At 46.8% G+C, this 13,864-nt stretch overlaps 1 protein-coding gene across 6 annotated transcripts in view; it reads right to left on the minus strand.

The window, feature by feature from the left end:
- Anks1a (ankyrin repeat and sterile alpha motif domain containing 1A) overlaps positions 1-13,864 on the minus strand; it is a 152,630-nt gene that overhangs the window by 137,475 nt on the left and 1,291 nt on the right. The gene's annotated exons all lie outside the window — the stretch shown is intronic.

Raw genomic sequence — 13,864 nt, forward strand, 5'->3', positions numbered from 1 at the left:
CAAGGCGCATGTGGTATCCACGCCTGCAAGGCACATGGTGCACATGCTATCCACGCTATACCCACCTGTAAGGCTTACGTCATATCAACACCTGCAAGGCATGTGGTATCCACGCACCTACAAGGCACGTGGCAAAAGTGTATAAATAACCCAGATTTCCCTTCAATAAACAAGACTTGATCAGAACCTCTGTCTTGTCTCCATTCTTCGAGTCTCTTCCCCTTTATCCTCTCTCTCCCTCCCTCTCTGTCTGTCTGACTGTCTGTCTGTCTCTGTCTCTCTGTCTCTGTCTCTCTGTCTCTCTGTCTCTCTCTCTGTCTCTCTCTCTCTCTCTCTCTCTCTCTCTCTCTCTCTCTCTCTCTCTCTCTCTCGCCCCTGACCCGCAGACCGAAGAGACAGAGCGGTTCGAGACATTTTGGCCCCAAGCATGGAGCGGAGAGGGCCACAACATTTTGGGTGCCCAAAGTGGGGGCAGGTCGGGCCTCAACAGTTAAGGGCATTGGCTCTCCTTCCAGAGGACCCATGTTTTCTACTCATTCACATCGTGGTTCACAAACATCTGTAACTCTATTTCCAGGGGATCCAATGTCCTCCTCTGGCCTGTGTGGACATCAAGCCCACACTGTGGGCAGTGACTCGCCTGAGCCTGGTATTTCTGTGACAGGTCTGCAGATACCCACTCAGGATGACAGTGTATAGAACAGCGCACACAGCACGCGCCTCACAGTGTCCCAACAGCACCGAAGAGCTTCTTTACTTAAGACAGTAAGAGTTTACTTCAGACAGTTACTAGGGAATAATCACTTGACTGTTGTGCATCTTTCCCAACAGCAGGGGACCAAAGAACTCTCCAGTCCTGCAGAGACTAAATGATGCTCTGGACTATTTTAAATGACCAGCTCTCTCCCTAAGTTTATATTCCCTGAGGCCAGCACTCCTGCCTGGACGGTCTTGTACTAGCCAACCAGCAGCTCCCCTCCACTCACCATGCACTCATCATGGCACTGGCTGGGCAAACAGGTCTGTCTGTTCCATTCCAGTCTCCCCATTTTTACCTTGAGCAAGTCCCCTCCCTCCTTCACCCAATCTTCTCAGCTGTCTGGACGCTACAATGGCAGAGTCCAAACTCTACTTCAGGAGGAAACATTGCATGGAGGAGAAAGGGCTTCCAGACTACCCTGGACTGACTGCCATCTCCTCCTCCACATTCCTCTGTACTGACCATTTACACCGACAACTCCATGGCTGAGCGCCCAGGAGGCTGGATTTCCTGTGTAAATATTACAAATCTTTGGCCGCCCTGCAATGTTCTAGCCACCTTTAAGCATTTATAAAGATTACGTCATTGAAACTTCATACACCCTCTTAAGAGAGCTCTTCCTTTCCTTCCCCCTTTCCCTTTTTCTTCTCCTTCCCTTTCCTTCCCTATCCCCTTTCCATCTCTTTCCTCTCTCCTCTCCTCGGTTACTTTACAGAAAGGGTCTCATGCAGCCCAGGCTGGCCTTGAATTCACAGTATAACATAAGATGACTACGAACTCCTGATCCTGCAGCTCTCAAGTCCTCAAATTATGACATGTGCCATCATATCTGGCTGAGAAGTTCTATTATAGACAGTGGAAATAAGACAAAGATTAAGAAGTCTGACTGTATCTTCCACTAGCAGGTGGGAAAGGCAAGATCCAAACTCAGACAATTTGATTCTGCATGGGTTCGAACCCTACTCCTATATCGACTTGTCTTAGTTAGGGGTTTTATTGCTGCAATGAAACATCACGAGCAAAAGCAGCTTAGGGAGGAAAGGGTTTATTTCAGATTGTACTCCCATAATGCCCCATCACTGAGAAATCAGGACAGGAAGTCAAACACTGCAAGAACCTGGAGGCAGGAGCTGATGCAGAGGCCCTGGAGGGGTGCTGCTGACTGGTTTGCTCAGCCTGCTTTCTTACAGAACCAAAGATACCAGCCCAGGGATGGCCCCACCCACAACGCACTGGGCCCTCCCCCATTGATCACTAGTTGAGAAAATGCCCTACAGCTAGATCTCATGGAGGCATTTCCTCAACTGAGGCTCCTTCCTCTCTAATGACTCTAGCTTGTGTCATGTTGACACATAAAACCAGCCAGCGCAACTTTGTGTACTTTGTTTTGTTGTTAATTGTTTAAATTTTTATATGTGCAGCTATTTTGCCTGCATGTATGTCTGTGTGCCATGTGTGCACCTGGTCCTCAGAGAGCAAAAGGTGTCAGATCTCCTGGAACTGAAGTTACAGTTGTGAGTGCTGGGAATCAAACCTGGGTCCTCTGGGAGGGCAGCCAGTGCTCCTTTTGCATGTTTCTGAGGCAGATCTTACTCTGGAGCTTAGGCTGGCCCAACCTTTCAGCAATCCTCCTCCTGGGTGTTAGAATTACAGACAGGCAATCATGCTCGAATAATTGTAAAGCATTTCTAAGAAGCATGAAGAGTTCCTGTGTCCCTTGGTTTTGAGAATAGGAGTGACAATGGTCCTCAGAGTGACAAAGGTCCATCACAAGCCAAGGGACAGCACCAACGGTAAGATAAAAACAGGCATTCTCAAAAATATTACTTGGGGCTGTAGAGATAGCTAAGCCACACGCTGCTCTTCCAGAGAACCAAGTTCAGTTCCCACCACCCACATGTGGCAGCCCAGAACGCCAGGGATCCGATGCCTCTGGCCTCCTAGGGCACCTGCACTCACATGCACATACCCACTGCACACACGTGTGTATACACACACACACACCTACATATAATTTAAAATAGTTTTAGAATTAAACTTTATAAACTAAAGATGTCAGTTTGGGGCCACTGAGATGGGTCTGGAGCAGCAATTCTCAACCTGAACAACCCTTTCATAGAGGTTGCAGATCTGACATCCTGCGTGTCAGAGATTTCCATTACAATCCATAACAGTAGCAAAGTTACAGTTATGAAGTAGTAACAAAGTAATTTTATGATTGGAGGTCACCACCTGAGGAACAGGATTAAGGGGTCAAAGCATTAGGAAGGTTGAGAACCACCGGTCTGGAGGTAAGGATGCTTGACATACAAGACTGGGGTTCGGAGTTTGATCCTCATAACCCACATAAAGGTTGAAGGAAAAAACGAACTTCACAAAGTTGCTCTCTGACCTCCACACATGCACACTGACATCCACATACACACACAATAATCAGTTTGTATGATGCTTTCACAAAAACATCTTGGGGTTTGCTTTCTTACCACCCTTCCCTGAGTCTCAAGACAAACTCAGAACTCCACGTGTGTTCCTCTGGAAAATCACAGACATGTTTAAAAGACTGTGAAACACTGCTCAAAAACTCAAGTCTTCATAAGTGTCTGAGAATGAGATGAGATGCAGCTAAGAATTTGGAGCACAGATGTTCTCTCTGTTATTGAACTACAAAAACAAGAGCCTACATCATCAGGGTAGGGTGTAGGAGCACATAACCATACTCCTGGCTCTTGGCAGGCTGAGGTAGAATGATTACAAGTTCAAGACCAGCCTGTACTACAACATACAGCCAGTCCATGGTCAGGATAAACTACATTGTGTGTGTATGTGTGTGTGTGTGTGTGTGTGTGTGCAAGAGACAGAAAGACAGACAGACAGACAGACACACACATGCGCACATCCTAGCTGTACACAATGCACACCTGTAATCCAGCTCTGGGGAGGCTGACAGTAGGCTGTGGAGAGTCAGTACAGGCTGACTGCTAAGAGCCTGAGAACAAACCCTGGGGCTTCCTCACACACCCTTTAACAAGAGAAAACTGCTAACCAGAAAGCAAAGCCATAACTACTGCCTGTTTACTTAAAAACCTTTTGAAAATCTGCACTGTGTCTGATAATGATGGCAAAATGAACAGCTGAAGAGAGACTAGCGGGGAAATGAGTCTCCAGCTGGGACTTCTATGGACAATTATGGAGAAAGCAACAGATTACAAGTGACAAATGCAGACACTCTGCCAATTTCCACATCTGAGCTGCTCTTATTGCTAGGTAAAGTAATAGTGTGTCCCACGACTGCTCGTCACACAGGGCCCAGGGGCTACTTCATAGCCACTGAAGCAGTCTGTTCCAGGAGCCATGAACACCACACACACAGACCCTAAAGACTGTGTGGAGAGGAGGGCTGTCTCCTGGCCTCTTTGGATGTCATCAGTAAGAAGGACACCGGCGCTCTCATTGAAGACGTGAGGATTAAACACAAGGGATTATGGAAAACCACATCCCATCTCATCACTCCAGGCTTCAACGACCAGCCACAGTCATGTGACCCGGCAGACCAGAGTCTCTGTTTTTTGTTTGTTTGTTTGTTTTTGTTTGTTTTTCAAGGCAGGGTTTCTCTGTGTGGTCCTGGCTGTCCTGGAACTCACTTTGTAGACCAGGCTGGCCTCAAACTCAGAAATCCACCTGCCTCTGCCTCCCAAGTGCTGGGATTAAAGGCGTGCGCCACCACCGCCCGGCAGACCAGAGTCTCTGAAAACCATTTTCTGGACCAACTAATTATGATATGAGAAAGCAAGATCTAGTTGTAAAGCTCTAAGGCGGGCGGGTGAGATCTGAAGAGGGAGAGCTGAAGGCAAGAGCTGCACACAAGCGCACAGCAGTGTACGGCTGCAGGAGCACACGTGCATACAAAAGTGTCACACGCATGCACACATGCAGTCACACATCTGCACACGGACCTCCAGCTTCTCTCTGTTGTTCACTCCCAGCCTCGCACTCAGTCTGACCACAGCTGTTCACTTACCCACGTCTTCACCACTCTCACCTTACGGGAGAGTCTGTCTGTTCTCTCAGGTAAAGCCCATGACTCCATGAATCTGTCTTGAGGAAGGTAAGACTTTTCAGAGAGGCACATGAGAGGCTTCTCCCATGCTCTGAAACATGCTCCATTTCTTACACGCTTTGAAACAAAGTTAGCTGGTGATTGCTTGCAGACGTCTCCTCATCCAATTTTCCTATCTTCCAGGAAACAGCCAATGATCAGAAATGAGCCGACCTAATTTTACGTCATCAAAGGGCTCCACGGGGATTCTGTATTCCAGTCATGGGGGGAAAAAATTCATTCCACTTGCTCAGTAACTAAGCGAGAATGCTGAGCAGTTGACCTGGGTTCAGAACCAAGCCCAGCACTTCCCATCAACTTGCTCCCTGCAGTGCACTGCACATGCCCAAACCTCAAAGAGCCGTTACAAAGATAAAATGAATTACTGTTGATGAAAACATGGTACAGAGTAAGTTTGGAAAAGCAACTACTGTAGGAAAGTAAATAAAGCCTTAATGTGTTCTCCAAGCATTCCAACAGGTGCTTAGATCCAGAGTGTGGACATCACAGGACTCCTGGCTCCGCTCCTCATGGCTCCGCCCTCCCCGTGTGGCCCTGGGCTGAAACTCTAAGCCCTCTCAACCTGTTCCTTTTCAACTGTAAAGTGGAAACAATTATTGAGTTCTAAAGGTGAACAGAACAGAGGGATGCAGAGGAAGTATACAGAGTGCACAGGTGACGACAGACACACACACACACACACACACACACACACACGCTCACACCCACCTGTTGACACAGCTACACACAGTGCTCAGGAGCCTCGACAACCATACACACTATAGGATGGGCCCAGCTTTGCAGGAAGGCTTATCAGAAAGAAGGCCACCCAGAGAGTGCTCTGCCACCAGCCCATTGAGAACTAAGTCAGTGCATACAGCTTTCTTCAGGCTGGACCCAGGGACATTGATGGTGATGGTTGCAGACAAAGCCAGGCCTGGGCTCCTCTCCAAGGCCAAGCAGAGAGGTAAGGCTGGGAGTGGGGGTATTTTTTATAAGTAGGTCTCAACTTTAATTTACAAAAACAGCAAGCTGAGAAATAGAATGCGTTTAAAGGAAACAGGAGAGGAAATTGCAATGACCGTTTGCTTAGGGAAAGGGAACAATCAATGGCTGTTCCACGCGGATGAACGAAGCTGGGATGTATGTGGACAGCGCCTGGAGAGGCATCCATCTTCAGTTCAAGTGTCGTCTCCCAGTGCGCTGGACTGTTCTCTGGTCACCTAACACCTCGGCACTACCACTTTACCCAGCTTCTCACAAATGAGAGGAACAACTTGCATTTTAAGTCATTTTGATTTGGGGGGAAGAGTGGGAGCAGGATTTGAACCCACAGCCTCAGGCATGCTAGGCCAGCATTCTATCACAGAGCTGAGGTGCCAGCTACGCCTTAGTGAGTAAAGGCGCTTGATATGAAGCCTGATGACCTTCGTTCTATTTCTGGGTCATATGTGGTAGGAGGAGGGACCTACTCTTACAAGCTGTTGTTTGAGTAGGGCACAGTGGCACACACCTTAAATCCTGGCACTCGGGAGGCAGAGGTGGGTGGATCTCTGTGAGTTCGAAGCCAGCTTTGTATACATAGCAAGTTCTAGGACAGGCAGAGCCACACAGTAAGACCCTGTCTCAAAAGAACAACATAACAATAAGTATCCTCTGGCTTACACACACACACACACACACACACACACACACACACAAAATAAATAAATAAGTAAACATGCTAAAAAATTAAAACCTCTGTTTGCGTAAAGGCACCATTCTGAACATGAGAGAAGTACCTGGCAGCCACAGCAGGGATTTCCTTCTTCTATATGGACCCAAGAGACAACAAGGGCCTCCGAATTATGTACTAAGTGGTCTTAATTTCAGTTGCACATGTATAACTTTGGCAATGATTGAATACTCAATTTACATCTACCATCTACCAAGTTTGCAAATGTTATAAGCATGGGTGCATACAAACCTCAGTTATAGGGACAACTTTGGTTGACAACCACTATATTTAAAAATAGCTAGCAAGGCCAACACGAAACTGACACATGTCATCAGAACGGTGTATGTACTGAAATGTCAGACTGTTCCTCATAAATATGTACAATGACTTTGCCAATTAAAATACAAACATGGGCGGGGGGGGGGGGTGGCAGCGGGAGTGGTGGTGGCACACGCCTTTAATCCCTGCACTCAAGAGGCAAAAGCAGGTGGATCTCCAAGTTCAAGGCCTACCTGGTCTACAGTTTGTTCCAGGACAACCAGGGTTACACAGAGAAACCCTGCCTTGAAGAATAAACAAACAAACAAATAAAATATAAATAAATAAATAAAACGCACCGACTGAAGACGTCTCAGCGGTTAAAGGCACTGGCTGTTCTTCAGGATTCCATTCCTGATACTCACATGGTAACTTGCAACCATCTCTAATTCCAGTTCTAGGAGATCTGAGACCTTCTTCTGGACTCCACAGACATTCATGGAGTCAAAACTCCCATACACATAAAATAAAAATAAAAGATCTTTCTAAAGGAATAAAAATTACATCACACAACTAAGAAGAAACTCATACTCCACCACGGCAGGCAAGGAGTTAAATGATGCTCCCTAAATACCTTCAGTATCACCAGGGCTCTCAAAACAAGGCTGGGGAGTACAGAAAATGATAGGGACACAGGTTACTAACAGAATGATGGCATTTCCATTTTTTTAAACAAAAAAAAATTTGTACAGAAAAAAGTCCAAGTATACACTGCACAAATTTTTAAAAATGTGTATGTGTGCGCGTGCACACTCTTGTGTTTTGAGATTTTTCTCAACTCATCAAAGGTGGGAGATTATGTTTACAATCCCAAAATTAAAAAAAAAAAAAAAAAAGTCAACAGTGTTGCGCTGACCCCAGTGGTGGATCTCTGAGTTTGAGGCCAGCCTGGTCTACACTGTGAGCTCCAGTGAGACCCTGTCTCAAAAGAACCAACCAACCACACACACATAAATAAACTGTGGGGTTATGTCCCCTGAATGAGTGGTCAACTAGTGAGCTGCAGACACAAGCTGAGCTGCCACGGAGCTGCTTTGTCCCTGTCTCACTTAATGTGAGCAGACACGGATTCCACCACAGCAACACAGTGCTCTAGCTATGTCACAACCCCACTAAAGGGCTCAAATCACTCTCCCCATGTCCTCATTAGGGTTCCTATTGCTGTGATAAACACCATGACCAAAAGCAACCTGGGGAGGAAAGGGTTATCTCAGCTCACACTTCCGTGTCACAGGTCACATTCAATCATCCAGGGAAGTTCCTGCCCCCAGGTTCTTACCCTGGGGGCAGGAACTGAAGCAGAGGCTGCTGGGATTATTACTGGTTTGCTCAACCTGCTTTCATATACAACCTAGGACCACCTGCAGTGAGCTAGGCCCTCTCATATTAATCATCAATCAGGAAAATGCACCACAGGCTTGCTCACCGAACAATCTGATGGAGTATTTTCTCAACTGAGAGTCCCTCTTGCCAGATAATTCTAGTTGACATAAAAACTAGCCAGCACACTCCACAACCCCAAAACGCCATAGATGCCAACAGTAAGCAAGGACCAAGACCTGGCTTAGCTTTGCCTCTGATGTTTTAACAGTGAGATTCCTAGGACGGGCATGGATGTGCACTCCTTTCATCCCACTGGGGAGGCAGAGGCAGTCAGATGTCTGTGAGTTTGAGGCCAGCCTGGTCTACATAATGAGTGTCAGGACAGCCATCTACATAGAATGATGTTGTTGGGGGTGGAGGGGTAGGCTGAGATTCGCCTACTGTGAACGAATCAGGAGCCTGTGTTATCGATTACTGTAATTTAAAATGGCAACAGTGAGAGACAAGTCCTTCACAGCAGGCTCAGTGGTCCAACTCATCAAAGGTGGGAGCAAGTGGCTCCCACGGATGATTCTAGCAGCCAGTTTATTAACCTCTGGACACAAGCCAGGCTCTGCATGCCTTGCATATCTTGTTTTGATTCATCTGACATTAGAGAGACGGAGACCTGTCCAGACTGACTCTACCTATGAGGACATAAGCTTGGAGAAGCTTCCTACGCTACCTTCGTCACAAGCTATGACTGATGTCCTGAGCTCCAGGGCTGCAGCCTGAAGCCTAGATCACATCCGCCCCAGTGGCTCAGGGACTGCAGTGACAGGGCCTGCAGATACAGCTGGCTTTAGGACAGACAAAACTGGCTTCTTTAAAAATTCCTCTTTGATTTGTAAACTAAATGAACTTGATCTATAAATTACTGAGGAAGGATAAATTGGAAGCCTACCGTGTAATTTCTTGTGCTGTTGCCACTAACTCTAACCACACAAGAATCACTAAGGATGTTCTATGGATGCAACATATTACACGATGTAATTTTCTACACCACAGAAAAATCTCCCCGTAATCTTCTGGATATCAATGTGGGAAACATTTTCCCAGGATGCACTGAAAAGAATCCCTTGTTCCTCCCTACCTGGCCAGCAGTGTGGCTTCCAAGAACAAGCCCTCCGCTGTCTACTTTTGGGGTTTCCTTGGTGTCTATGCCCTACAGATCCCAGTATTTACTTTCCTACCAAAGACAGAGCAGAAATGACCCTGACTTCCTTCTCAAATACCCAAATTTACAGCTGGTTGGGGTAAACAAACTCAGAAAGTAGACTGAAGGGGGTTTTCTGGAAAAAAACTTTGTATCTACTTTATTTCTACTTTGTATCTCTGGCCTGTTAGGCCCAGGCTAGACTTGGATCTTTGGGAGGAGAAGACAACCTAGAAAGGAGAATTTTTTTCCTGGTTCCTGACTTCTGACAGTGAACAGGCTGAGGCTGAGCCAGACCCAAGTCGGAAGTTCTTCGGCCCTCTACAACTAATGTGGTGAAAACTGAACTCAACTGGAGAATGTGGAGAGACAGGGAGCACACACACACTGAAAAACAGAAACTGTCTTCTGCTACACATACACTATCCTACTTAGTTTAAGGCTGGCGACATTCCCAGTCAGCCAGATAGAGGCTTTATCTCAGTGCTTTGGAGGTAGAGGAAGGTGGATCTCTGAGTTTGAGGCTAGCCTGGTCTACAGACAGTTCCAGGGCTACACAGAGAAACCCTGTCTTAAAGAAAACAAAAACAAAAACAAACACCCAATGGCACCCTCTAGATTTTTTTCTCTTAGGAAAGACCCAAGTCAAGCCTAGGCCTGACAGGCACAAGCAAACTCCAGCCCTGCACTCCATTCCCAAGCCAAGAGCCTAGCTGTAAAGTAACACAGAGTGCCAAGATTGCTACTTTGTTTTCTTTTTTCTTTGTTGTTTTGAACCAAAGTAACTGGTCTCCTTTGGAGAAAGCCACAACCTAACAGTAATTCCAAAATGAAGAGAGGAGACTGCCAGACAAGAAAAACACCCTAAAAAAGGTATGCTAAGAAATACTTGGAACTCAAAAGATGGCTGAGTCATTATTAAGAGCACTGGCTGCTCTTGCAGAGAACCTGGGTTCAGTTCCCAGCAGCCACACGGTGGGTCACAACCACCTGGAACTCCAGTCCTGGGGGATCCAGAACCTTCTAGCCTTCACTGGGTAACAGGCATGCACTGGTGCAGACACACGTGCAGGCAGAACACAGGCATGCACTGGTGCAGACACACGTGCAGGCAGAACACAGGCATGCACTGGTGCAGACACACGTGCAGGCAGAACACAGGCATGCACTGGTGCAGACACACGTGCAGGCAGAACACAGGCATGCACTGGTGCAGACACACATGCAGGCAGAACACAGGCATGCACTGGTGCAGACACACGTGCAGGCAGAACACAGGCATGCACTGGTGCAGACACACGTGCAGGCAGAACACTCCCACGGCAGAACACAGGCATGCACTGGTGCAGACACACGTGCAGGCAGAACACAGGCATGCACTGGTGCAGACACACATGCAGGCAGAACACAGGCATGCACTGGTGCAGACACACGTGCAGGCAGAACACTCCCGCGGCAGTTCTTTACCTTCCGGGGCTGTAGCTCGGTGCAGAGTGCTTGCCTAACATGCTCAGCACTGGACAACGTTACCCTAGTAAAAAGGCTTTCTAAATGAAGACAGTTTAGTGAAAGATTCCGGGTGGGAGTGGGGTCCTGATTGGTACGGTAGTTTGTTTGCCTATGTGTTGACTTAGAACAGGAACTTAAATCGGGCAAGATCATATCACACTGTCCACTCCGCCATTTTACAGTGGCTCCCTTCCTTAGAATGACAAAACCATCTCTCCTTGTTTGTATCCTTTCACAAGATGGCAGAGTAAAAGAGGTGCTTAAAACCGCATCTATGGGCAGTGTCTGTAGATTCTCTTCAGCAAGCCTCTGTGGCGACATAAATGTCCCGAACCCTGACAAAGCCTCCTTCCTGAGCAGCACCTCTGACTCTGTTCCTCTGGCTGAATCCCGTGCGTCTGTCTTCCTTAGCCGTTCCTTCAGCTCACACCAGTTCATGGCTCAGGACTCAACGCAGAGCCGTAAGCAACTATCTCATAAGTTTCACGTTTCATTTTCTCTGGCCCTTTGGCCTTTTAACCTAAATCTTACTGTATTCTCAGACACAGAGTGCTTTCCTGGAAATCAGTTGCTTCACTGTAAACCTAAACACAGGCAACTCCATTACAGTAAAGCTTCATGTCTGCTACATGCTTGGAGCTAAGAACACTTAGAGTAAAAAAGTTTAAAGGTGTCTTGTCCCTGGCTCTCATGCTATGGTGTGCATCCATAAAACAGAAAATACATCCGTACCACACATAATCTATGTATAATCTATGCAGTGCAGGTTCTCTGTAGCACTAAACACTCTGGAGAACTAGCTAATCTACTGACTATTTGTTAAGTAACAAACATTTTATTTGCATCATTTTGGATAGGAAATTAAACATCTACCAAACACAATTTTTACTTAATGGCAAAAAGTCAGACTAGACGGCAGTAAGATCCAGTACAGTAGTGCTTTGGGGCTACTCTGGTGTGGAGAGCTACAAACCTCTATATCCGAAGCCTCAAACGCTAAGGTGGAAAGTGGGTACACTTAACTAGACATTTCATTTTGTCAGTTTGTCGCATATGCACTCTTCAAGCCTACCTATGCATACTCCTATGAACTCTGCATATGGTGAACTGTGCATATGGTGAGAAGGGCGAATTCTGATGGAGCACCTACTCTCTGACAGCTCTGAGATAAACTTCATAGTACATCTAGCAATCACTTGGCCCCGCAGGCAGAAAGCAGATCAGGTTGGAACTGTTCGTGAATGGCATTCACCTGTCTGCTGAGCCGGTCTCCCCTCCCTTACTGTTTCCAACCTGCCACTGCTCAGACGTCACCGTTTAAAATGTGTCTGGGGGGGGGGGGCACGGCGAAGTATCCCTGTAATCACAGCACTCAATCAGACTTGGAAAACCAAGAATCAGAAGTTCAAAGTTATCCTTGGGTACATGAGTTCAAAGCCAGCCTGGACTATATTAGACCCTGCCTCAAACAAACAAACCCTTAAAAGGAAACATGTGACACAGTAATTTGCACATAACAAATGCATATAACAGACTGTTGTGTGATGGAATAACCTCATAGGATGTGTCATGCAGGGTGGTCACCGCATTTATTACCCAAGGCACTATCCATATAGCAGGTACCTGAGTCTTCATCTCACAGAGAGTAGGGATCAAAGTACTTAACTTCTACAAGTAGAGTGACAGTTAGTGGTGACAGAAGAAGGTGGTTTAATGCCAGGTCAGTAAATACACCGGAGTCAGAAGAACATGGTATCTTGTAGGCTTAGATTTTTCAAAACCAGAGTCTTCAAAGAGAGCAGGCCTTTCCACGTCCGTCTCTGTAAATGCTGGTCTGTCTACTAGAGGTCTTCTTGGCTGAGGTAATGACCAGATATACTCTCAGAGGATGAGGATCGCAGTGTGGAAACAGTGATAGACTGTCAAGCACCATGACCAACAGCGACTCGGGGAGGAAAGGGTTTATTTCAGCTTAGAACTCTCAAGTCACACTTTATTGCTGAGGGAAGTCAAGGCAGGAACACGGAGGCAGAAACTGAAGAGAAGACATGAAGGAACGCTGCTTCCAGGCTTGTTCCACAAGGCTTGCTCGGCCCGCTTTCTTATACCATCCAAGATGGTATCCATCACAGTGGGCCGAGCCCTCTGCAACCCATCATGAGGTCTTTTCTCAACCGAGGCTCCCTCCTCACAGATAACTCTTGCTTGTATCAGTTAACAAAATAACTAGCCAGCAAACAGACCAAAGAGGTGAGCTATGGGAGGGAAGCAAGCAAAGGATGGGACAGGGAACTACTGTGTGTGACAAGCAGTGTGTGCTCCCCACAACTGGCAAGATCTGTGTGTATGGTGGCCATCATGAGGTATGTGAGGCTAAGACCCAACTATATGTGATCTACTCCAAACCCTGACTTCAAAGTCAGCCTAGATGCACCACCCCTGGAAGGTTCTAACTATCCCAAAACAGTGTCTGTCATACCAACCACTACTAGTGTGGACCACAGTTCATTTAGGGATTGATCACCCCCTGAGGAGATGGCTCAGTCCGTGAAGTGCTTGTTCAGCACACAGGAACCCCTGAATGTGATCTAGAACCCATGTTTAGAGGAAAACAAGAGAAAAAAGCCAACATGGCTGTAATGCTAGTACAGGGAAGGAAGAGGCAGGGGAATCCCTGGGACTTGCTGGCCAGCCACTCTAGCGCAATCAGCAAACTCCAGGTTTGGTGAGAGACAGTCTCAAAGAGGATGGAGAGCGATTGAGGAAGACACCAGATGTCAACTTCTACTCTCCTTTACATGCTCGTGCCCACCCCACACAGATCATTCTACAATCAGTACTTTTTACACACACACATACACACTCACACTCATAGATCATTCTACAATCTGCACTTTTCATCTATTCAATAAATCTTGAGTACCACCTAAGAGCCACCATTGTTCA

The sequence above is a fragment of the Arvicanthis niloticus genome, chromosome 20 (assembly GCF_011762505.2).
Source record: "Arvicanthis niloticus isolate mArvNil1 chromosome 20, mArvNil1.pat.X, whole genome shotgun sequence".
NCBI lineage: Eukaryota > Metazoa > Chordata > Mammalia > Rodentia > Muridae > Arvicanthis > Arvicanthis niloticus.